The sequence below is a fragment of the Crocuta crocuta genome, unplaced genomic scaffold (assembly GCF_008692635.1).
Source record: "Crocuta crocuta isolate KB4526 unplaced genomic scaffold, BGI_CrCroc_1.0 scaffold86, whole genome shotgun sequence".
Classification (NCBI taxonomy): domain Eukaryota; kingdom Metazoa; phylum Chordata; class Mammalia; order Carnivora; family Hyaenidae; genus Crocuta; species Crocuta crocuta.
Window position 1 is genome coordinate 291,447 of NW_027530972.1, and position 9,412 is coordinate 300,858.

The following is a 9,412-nucleotide window of genomic DNA, read 5'->3' on the forward strand; positions in this document are numbered from 1 at the left end:
AGGCTATGTCTTGGTAAGGGCTCCTGATTTCCTTGTGTTTTCCCACTCTGTCTCCCATTGTCACCCACAGCTCCTTTAGGTCTAGACACCTGACATCTGGAAGAGTCCTTAGGGTTTGTTTATCACCATTCAGAGCATTAAAGAATACCATATTTTATGCTTCTTTTCTGTGTAGAGCCATGTGTTTTTGGAATATTTATGGAACCACAATGAGATGTGTAGATAAATTCATATTCACCCAACATTTAAATCATGTTGAGGTAAGGAAAGTTTCGAACAAAGAATATAAAAGTTTATCTTTGGTAAATGGTGAAATCCAAGCACAGATATGTAGAGTGACATCACTTCCTGTCCCCCAAGGCCATATTATCACTGTGCAATAATGCGAAGAGCCTAAGTTGCTCTACTTATGAGATGGGTTAAATAATAGTGACTTCCCTTTTTATTGATCGCTTCTGAGAACTATTAAATTTCTCTTTTCAAAGGTAGTTAAATAAATGTTAAACAGTATTATAAACAAATTTCACTTAAAATGAATAATGAAATCTATCCTTCATTACTTCTGGAAATGCAAATATATCAGAGGAAGGCAGTCATTTTTTTCAGGTGTCATGACAAATTTGCAATTCAGAAATCATTATTTGGGTTCTTTATGTCTCCTTCTCAATCTATCATTGACTGTTGAGATTGGTGCTTGATTGTTGGTTTTGTGTTCATTTCCTCACAATCTGTTGGGAACTAATGGTAAATAAAAGGGTACAGTGATGAAACAANAAGGTTCTGGTACTCATGTGCTAATCACAAGCTCAGCTTTCTAATTTTTCCACTGGGTATAATATCTAATCAAAAAGGATGTTTTATTCCTCATGCTTGAATGTTATGGTTGGATGGTTGCATAGCAGGATAAGAAAGCACTCTTAAATGAAGGACTAGATGAGCATCACAAATTCCTTCTCAAAATGTTTTGATCCACACATTTTGGGATGGATCGGCCCATATTAGCAACATTACTCCCTCATCATAGANTATTATTTAGTTTTGTGTGATTTTGAACTTAATTTTTTAAATTTGATTTCATTCTTTTTATTTCCAATAAAGCTAACACACAGAGTTATATTAGTTTTGGATATAGAATATAGTGATTCAACAATTCCATACAACACGCAGTGCTCATCACAAGTCCACTCATTAACCCCCATCACATATTTAACTCATCACCTCACCCACATTTTTTCTGGTAACATAGTTTGTTCTCTAAAATTAAAAGTCTGTTTCTTGGTTTGTCTCTTTTTCTCCCTTTGCTCATTTGTTTTGTTTCTTAAATTCCACACGTGAGTGAAATCATATAGTATTTGTCTTTCTCTGGCTGGCTTATTTTCTGTATCATTATGTTTTCCAGATCCATCCATGTTGCTGCAAATAGCAAGATTTCATTCTTCTTCACAGCTAAATAATATTCCATTGTATGTATATAAATACACACACCTCTTTTTATCTTTCTATCTATCAACACTTGGACTGAGTCCATAATGTGGCTATTGTAAATAATGCTGCTATAAACATAGGGATGTATGTATCCCTTTGAATTAGTGTTTTTATATTCTGGGGGTAAATATCCAATATTGCAATTGTTGGAACTATTTTTCACTTTTTAAGGAATAATCATACTGATTTCCACAGTTGTTACACTAATTTGCATTCCCACCAAGGTGCTGAGGGTTCCTTTTTCTCCACATCTTTGCCACATTCGTTGTTTTTAATTTTTGCCATTTCAAAAAGGTGTGAAGTGATATCTCATTGTAGGTTGATTTGCATTCCCTTGATGATGAGTGATGAAAATCTTTTCATGTGTCTGCTGGCCATCTGGATGTCTTCTTTGTAGAAAAATCTGTTCTTGTCATTTCCCCATTTTTTAATTGGCTTATTTGTTTTTTGGGTGTTGAACCGTATGAGTTCTTTATATATTTTGGATACTAATCCTTTATTGGATATGTCATTTGCAAGCATCTTCTCCCATTTAGTAGGTTGCCCTTTAGTTTTATTGATCATTTCCTTTACTGTGCAGAAATTCTTAATTTGATTTGTTCTAATAGCTTTTTTTTTTGCTTTTATTTCCCTTGCCTCAGTTGACATATCTAGAAAAATGTTGCTATGGCTAATGTGAGAGACATTGCTGCTTGTGTGCTGTCTTCTAGGATTTTGTGGTTTCAGGTCTCACATTTAGGTCCTTAACACATTCTGAGATTATTTTTTGTGTATGGTGTGAGAAAGTGGTCCAGTTTCATTCTTTTTGCATGCATCTGACCAGTTTTCCCAGTACCCTCTATTGAAGAGACTGTCTTTTTCCCATTGGATATTCCTTCCTGGTTTGTTGAGATTAATTGGTTATATAATTGTGGGTTTATTTCTGGGTTGTCTTTTCTGTTCCATTGACTGATGTGTCCATTTTTGTGCCACTACCATATTGTTTTGATCACTACAGCTTTGCATTGAAACTTGAAGCCTGTAATTGTGATGCCTCCAGCTTTGGTTTTCTTTTTTAAAATTTCTTTGGTGATTTGGTATCTTTGTGGTGGTTCCATATAAATTTTAGGATTGTTTATTCTAGCTCTGTGGGAAATGCTGTTGGTATTTTTATAGGAACTGCATTAAATGTGTAGATTACTTTGGGTAATATAGGCATTTTAATAATATTTGTTCTTATGATCCATGAGTATAGAATGTCTTTCCATTTTTTTGTGTGTTATCTTCAATTTCTTTCATTAGTGTTTTATAGTTTTCAGAGTACAGGTCTTTTATCTCTTTGGTTAGATTTATTCCTAAGTATCTTGTTGGTTTTGGTGCAATTATAAATGGGATTGTTTTCTTAATTTTTCTTTCTGCTGCTTCATTATTGATCTATAGAAATACAACAGTTTTCTGAACTTTGATATTATATCCTGCGACTTTTATGAATTCATATATATCAGTTCTAGCAATTTCTTTGTGAAGTCTTTTGGTTTTCTATATAGATATACCATATCTGTAATAGTGGAAGTTTGACCTCTTTGTTGAGTTGGATGCTTATTATTTCTTTTTGTTGTGTGATTGCTGTGGCTAGGATTTCCAGTTCTGTGTTAAATAGCAGTGGTGAGAGCGGACATTCCTATCTTGTTCCTGATCATAGAAGAAAAGCTTTCAAGTTTTCCCATTGAGGTTGATATTAGCTGTTAATTTTTCATACATGGCCTTTATTATGTTGAGGTATGTTCTCCCTCAACCTACTTTTCTGAGAGATTTTATCATCAATAGATGCTGTACTTTATCAAATGCTTTTTCTGAATCTATTGAAATGATCCTATGGTTCTTATCCTTTCTTTTATTAATGTGGTGTATCATATTGATTGATATGCATATATTAAACCACACCTACAAACCAGGAATAAACTCCACTTGATTGTGTGGAATGATTTTTTTTATGTAATGTTGGACCCAGTTTGCTAGTATTTTATTGAGAATTTTTGCATCTGTGTTTATCAGGGATATTGGCCTGTAGTTCTATTTTTAGTGGTGTCTTTATTTGGTTTTGTTTTTAGGGTAAGCTGGACTCATAGAATGAATTTGGAAGTTTTCCTTAATTTTTCTAATTTTTGGAATAGTTTGAGAAGAATAGGTACCAACTCTTTATTAAATTTTTAATGTTTATTATTTTTGAGAGAAAGATACAGAGCATGAGCAGGAGAGAGGCAGAGAGAGAGGGAGACACAGAATCAGAAACAAGCTCCAGGCTCCGAGCTGTCAGAGCCCAACATAAGGCTCAAACTCATGAGCAGTGAGAACATGACCTGAGATGAAGTCAGCCACTTAACCAACTGAGCTACCCAGGAACCATGGTACCAATTCTTCTTTAAATGTTTGGTAGAATTCACTTGTGAAGCTGTCTTGTCCTAGACTTTTGTTTGTTTTGAGTTTTTTTTTTTTTTAATTACTGATTCAATCTCCTTGCTGGTAATCATTCTGTTCAAATTTTTTATTTCTTGTTTCATTTTTGGTAGGTTATTTGTTTCTAAGAAATTACCCATATTTTCTAGGTTGTCTTATTTGTTGGCATATATTTTTTTCATAGGATTCTCTAACAATTGTTTGTATTTCTGTAATGATGGTTATTTCTCCTCTTTCATTTGTGATTTTGTTTGATTTCTTTCTCTAGTTTTTTTTTAAAATGAGTCTGCTTACAGTTTTAACAATTTTGTTGATCTTCAAAGAACTAGCTCCTGGTTTCATTGATCTGTTCTGTTGTTTTTTGTTTGTTTGTTTATATCATTGATTTCTGCTCTAAGCTTTATTATTTCCTTCCGTCTTTTGGTTTAATTTTGTTCAATTTTAATTAATTTTGTTTGTTTAATTTTGTTTGTTGTTCTTTTTCTAGCTCATTTAAATATAAAGTTAGATTGTTTATTTGGGATTTTTCTTGTATCTTGATGTAGTCCAGTATTGCTATAAACTCCCCCCTTAGAGCAGTTTTTGCTTCAGCCCAAAGGTTTTGGACTATTGTGTTTTCATTTTTGTTTGTACTTTATAATTTCGTCTTTGATTTCTTGGTTGACCCATTCATTGTTTGATAGCATGTTATTTAACTTCCATGTACTTCTGGTCTTTCCAGATTTTTTTCTGTGGTTGATTTCTAGTTTCTTAGCATTGTGGTCAAAAAAGATACAGTATGACTTTGATCTTTTAAAATTTGAGACTTGTTTTGTGGGCTAATATATGACCTATTCTAGAGAATTGTAAATTCATATTTGAGAAGAATATGGGTTCTAATGTATTAGGATGGAATGTTCTGATATATCTTTTAAATCCCTATGTTCCAGTGTGTTGTTCAAAGGTATTATTTCCTAGTTGACTTTTTGTTTGGATGATCTGTCTATTGATGTAACTAGGATATTACAGTCCCCTGCTATTATTGTATTATTATCAATTAGTTCCTTTATGTTTGTTATTAATGTTTTATGTATTTGGTGGCTTCATGTTGGGTGTATAAATATTCACAATTCTTATATCTATTTCTTGGATCATCCCCTTTATTATTATATAGTGTTCTTCTTTGTCTCTTTTATACAAACTTTGTTTTAAAGTATTTTTTGTCAGGGTGCCTAGGAAGCTCAGTCAGTTAAGCACCCAACTCTTAATTTTGATTCACATTATGATCTTTTGATTCATGGGATTGAGACCCATGTTGGGCTCTGCACTGACAGCCAGGAGCCTGCTTGAGATTCTCTGTCTCCCTTTCTCTTTGCCCATTGCTTTCTCTCTCTCTCTTTTTTCTTTCTCAAGATAAATATATAAATTTTTTAAAAAGGCTATTTTGTCTAATATAAGTACTGCTAATCCAGCTTTCTTTTGACATTCATTTGTATGATAAGTGTTCCTCCATCCCCTCACTTTCAATCTGCGGATATCTTTAGGTCTAGGATGAGTCTCTTGAAGGCAGGATATAGATGGGTCTTGCTTTTTTTATTCACTGTGTTTCCCTGTGTCTTTAAATTTTTTTAATGTTTATTCATTTTTGACAGAGTGAGAGAATGGGGGTGGAGGGTAGAGACAGAGGGAGACACAGAATCTAAAGCAGGCTACAGACTCTGAACTCTCAGCACAGAACCAATGTAGGGCTCAAACTCACCAACCCTGAGATCATGACCTGAGCCAGAATCTAACCCTTAAGCAATTGAACCACGAAGGCACCCCTTTGTGTCTTTTGATTGGAGTATTTAGTCCTTTTATACTCAAAGTGATTATTGATATAAATATATTTACTGGCATTTTTGTTACCTGTTTTATGGTTGTTTTTGTAGTTTTCCTCTGATCATTTCTTCTCGTTTTCTCTTTCATGGTTTACTATTTTTCTTGAGTGATATACCTGAATTCCTTTCTCTTTATGCTTCATATATTCATTACTGGATTTTGATTTGTATTTACCATTAGGTTTGTGTATAACATCATCTGTCAATAACAGTCTATATTAAGTTAATGGTCACTTAAGTTCGAACTCATTCTTTACTCCACTCTTCCCCCCTCCACGTTTTAGTTATATGTTGTCATATTTTACATCCTGTTATTTTGTGAATCCTTTGATTTTTTTTTACATAACTACTTATTTGTACTACTTTTGTGTTTCCTCTTTTTCATACTGTCACTTATAGTCTTTCCTTTCCACTCAAAGAGTCCCATTTAATATATCTTGTAGGACTGGTTTAGTGATCATGAACTCCTTTAGATTTTGTCTGAGAAACTCTTTATCTTTCCTTCTATTCTGAATGACAGCCTTGCCAAACAGAGAATTCTTTCAATACTGTAGAATTTTCCCTTTAAGCACTTTGACTATACCATGCCTCTCCCATCTGGCCTGCAGTTTCTGATGATCCACAGACAGGCTTATGGGGTTTCCCTTTTATAAAACTGTCATGCTGATTTTCAATATTTTTCTCTTTCACTAATTTTTGGCATTTTGATTACCATTTGTCTTGGTGTGGACTTCGTTTGGGGTTGATTTTTTTGGGGGAGATCTCTGTGCCTCCTGGATTTGGATATGTTTCCTTTTCCAAATTGGGAAATTTTCAGTTATTATTTCTTCAAAAAAATGTTCTACCTCCTTTTCTCTCTCTTCTCTTTCAGAGATCCCTATAATGTGAATGTTATTATACTTGATGTAGTCACTGAGTTCCCGGAGTCTCGTCTCTTTTTCCATAATTTTATTTTTCTATATTTGTTCAGCTTGATTACTTTCCATTACTCTGTCTTCTAGGTCATTAATTCATTCCTCTGCCTTTTCCAGCATGCTCTTTATTCTATCGAGTGTATTCTTAATTTTATTTATTTTGCTCCTCATCTCTGATTGGTTCTTTTTTATCTCTGTTTTAAGGATCTCACTTATGTCCTCTGCTTTTTTCTCAACTCCAGTGCATATCTTTATGATTATTTTAAGTTCTCTGTCAGACATGTTACTTATATCTGGTTTGCTTAGATTTCTTGCTGGTTTTGTCCTGTTCTTTCATTTATGACATATTCTTCTGTCTCATTTTGCCTACATCTCTGTGTTAGGAAAGTCAGCTATGTCTCTTCCCATTGAAAGTAGTGAGCAAGATGTGCACTTTTAACTAGGTGGTGCTAGTCCTCTTCCACCAGGAATGTGCAGCTGCCATGGAGACCAGGGCCAGTCGGAGCACTTTAACACTCCAGAAAGTGCTCATGGTGGGGGCACAGCACCACAAGCTGTGGGTACCAGCACTCCTTCGCCAGAGATGCACAGCTGCTGTATAGACAGGGCAGCCAGGACTACTCCACACAGAAGGCACAGGCTGGGGGTGCAGTTTTAAGAAAGTATCTGCATCCTCCATGGGAGGTCAGGAGATGGCAGTTTTGGCAAAATTTGCACAGGTCTTCTGGGAGAGGGGATTCAAAGGACAGGGACTGAGGCAGGTCTGGCTGTGGTCTGGGGGCACAGTGTTAACAAGTTAGGTAATGAGTGCCAGTGCCCTGCTGGTTCCCATAGGTGGCTGTGTGTTTATGATAAGGGGTGGGGTAAAGAAATAGTGTTGGTAACTCCTTTGTTCCTGGAGAAGTCTCTCAGTGAACTCTGAGCTTAGAAACTAATGCTACCTCTCATAAGCCTCAGGTGCCTTTCATACTGCTGCTTCCAAGCTGTCTCTGCAGGCTGTTTGCTGTGGTGTTTCTTTAAGGCCAGGGGTTCAGCTTCCTATTGCCCTACAGCTCTCTCAGAGCTAAGCCAGCTGGTTTTTAAAGTTCCAAGTTTTACATCCTGCTGCTTGTAAGCACTCATGAAATTCAGCCCCTCTGATTTTCAAAGCCAAATGCTATATGGATTTATCTTCCCTTTGTAGGCTCCCTGGTGTTCTAATCTGTTTTTCACCCCTCTGCACCTGTGGCTCCCTCCTTCTAGTGGTCAGATTTGTTTTTTTCAGCCAGCTTTTGGATCCTTTTCTGGGTTGTTTGCTCTAGTGTGAGTGTTACCTAGTTGTATCTATGGGAATAGATGAGTTTAGGGTATTACTACTACACCATCTTCCCCAGAAGCCCCCTTTAACTTAATTTTTTTAATGTATTTTTTTTTGCCACTTGATTTATTCATGCAATATTCTGAGAATCATCTGTTTGGTTATTTGAAGCTATACTTCACTAATTTTCAAATAGATAGCACAACTTGATGATTTGTTTCACTGTTAGAGGATCTTTGGTTTGTTTCAGTTTAGAGCTATTAGGAGCAACAGTACTATCAACATTCTTGTCAATGTCTCTATCTTTTACCAGTTTCATTATCATGTTGTTTGTGTTTGTCTTATTTATTTGCAGGATACATACAAATGTATGTGTGCGTGCGTGTGTGTGTGTGTGTGTAACCTAGATACTAATCCTCTGTTCATCATATGCTTTGCAAATATTTTCTCCCAGATTTTGGTTTGTCATTTTACTTTCTTTAAATGACTTTTGATAAATAAAAGTCCTTACTTGGTTTTAATAGAGTTGAATTTCAACGATCTTCTTCTATGGTTTGTGCTTCCCATATCTTAGCTTCTTTAAGCATTCATTTCCTATACTGGAAGAAGAAAAATATTCTCCTATAAATGCCTTTGAAAATAGTGAGGGTTCCCCCCCCTCTTACATTAAGTCTTTGGTCTTCCTGAAAAGGATTTTATGTAAGGAAGGAATCTATTTTTGTTTATTTATTGCTATATAACACACTATCCCAAAACTTAATCAATTAGAACTATATGTTATTATCTCCCATGGCTCTGGGGATCAACAAGTTCACTTGGGATCCCTCATACAGTTACCATCAGATGATAGCTGAATCTGGAGTCAACTAAAGTCTTCTTTATTCATATATCTGATGCCAGGACTGGTCTCATATCCTTTCTCCACAGGGTCTCTTCAAGTGGCTGACTTGGGCCTCTCAACAGAATGAAGATCTAAGGGCAATCAAACTTCTTACATGTTGGCTAGCTTCCCCTGGGTTAAGTGTTCCAAGAGACAGGAAGTGGAGAATTCCTGTTTTTAAAGCCCAGGAACTGGCACATATTTTATTGGCCTGGCATATTCTGTTGTTCAGTAAAGCAATACAGTCCACCCAATTTCAATGGAAGGATAAGTTGATGCCACCTCTTGATGAGGGGGGTTTCAAAGGATTTGAGACCATTTTTAGTTGGCCATCGTGTCCAAATATTTTTTTTCCAATAACCAATTGATCCACTAAAATCTGCTTGAGGTGAGTACCAACAAAAGACCTCTTTAAAGTTAATTTTCAGGGAAGATATTTATTCCACCATCCAACACCAAGTTTTGAGATAGGCAATTTTCATTAAGAATCCTTTAGTATGTCAGGAGGAGTACTTTTATTTCCAGTCTACCTTTTTTCTAA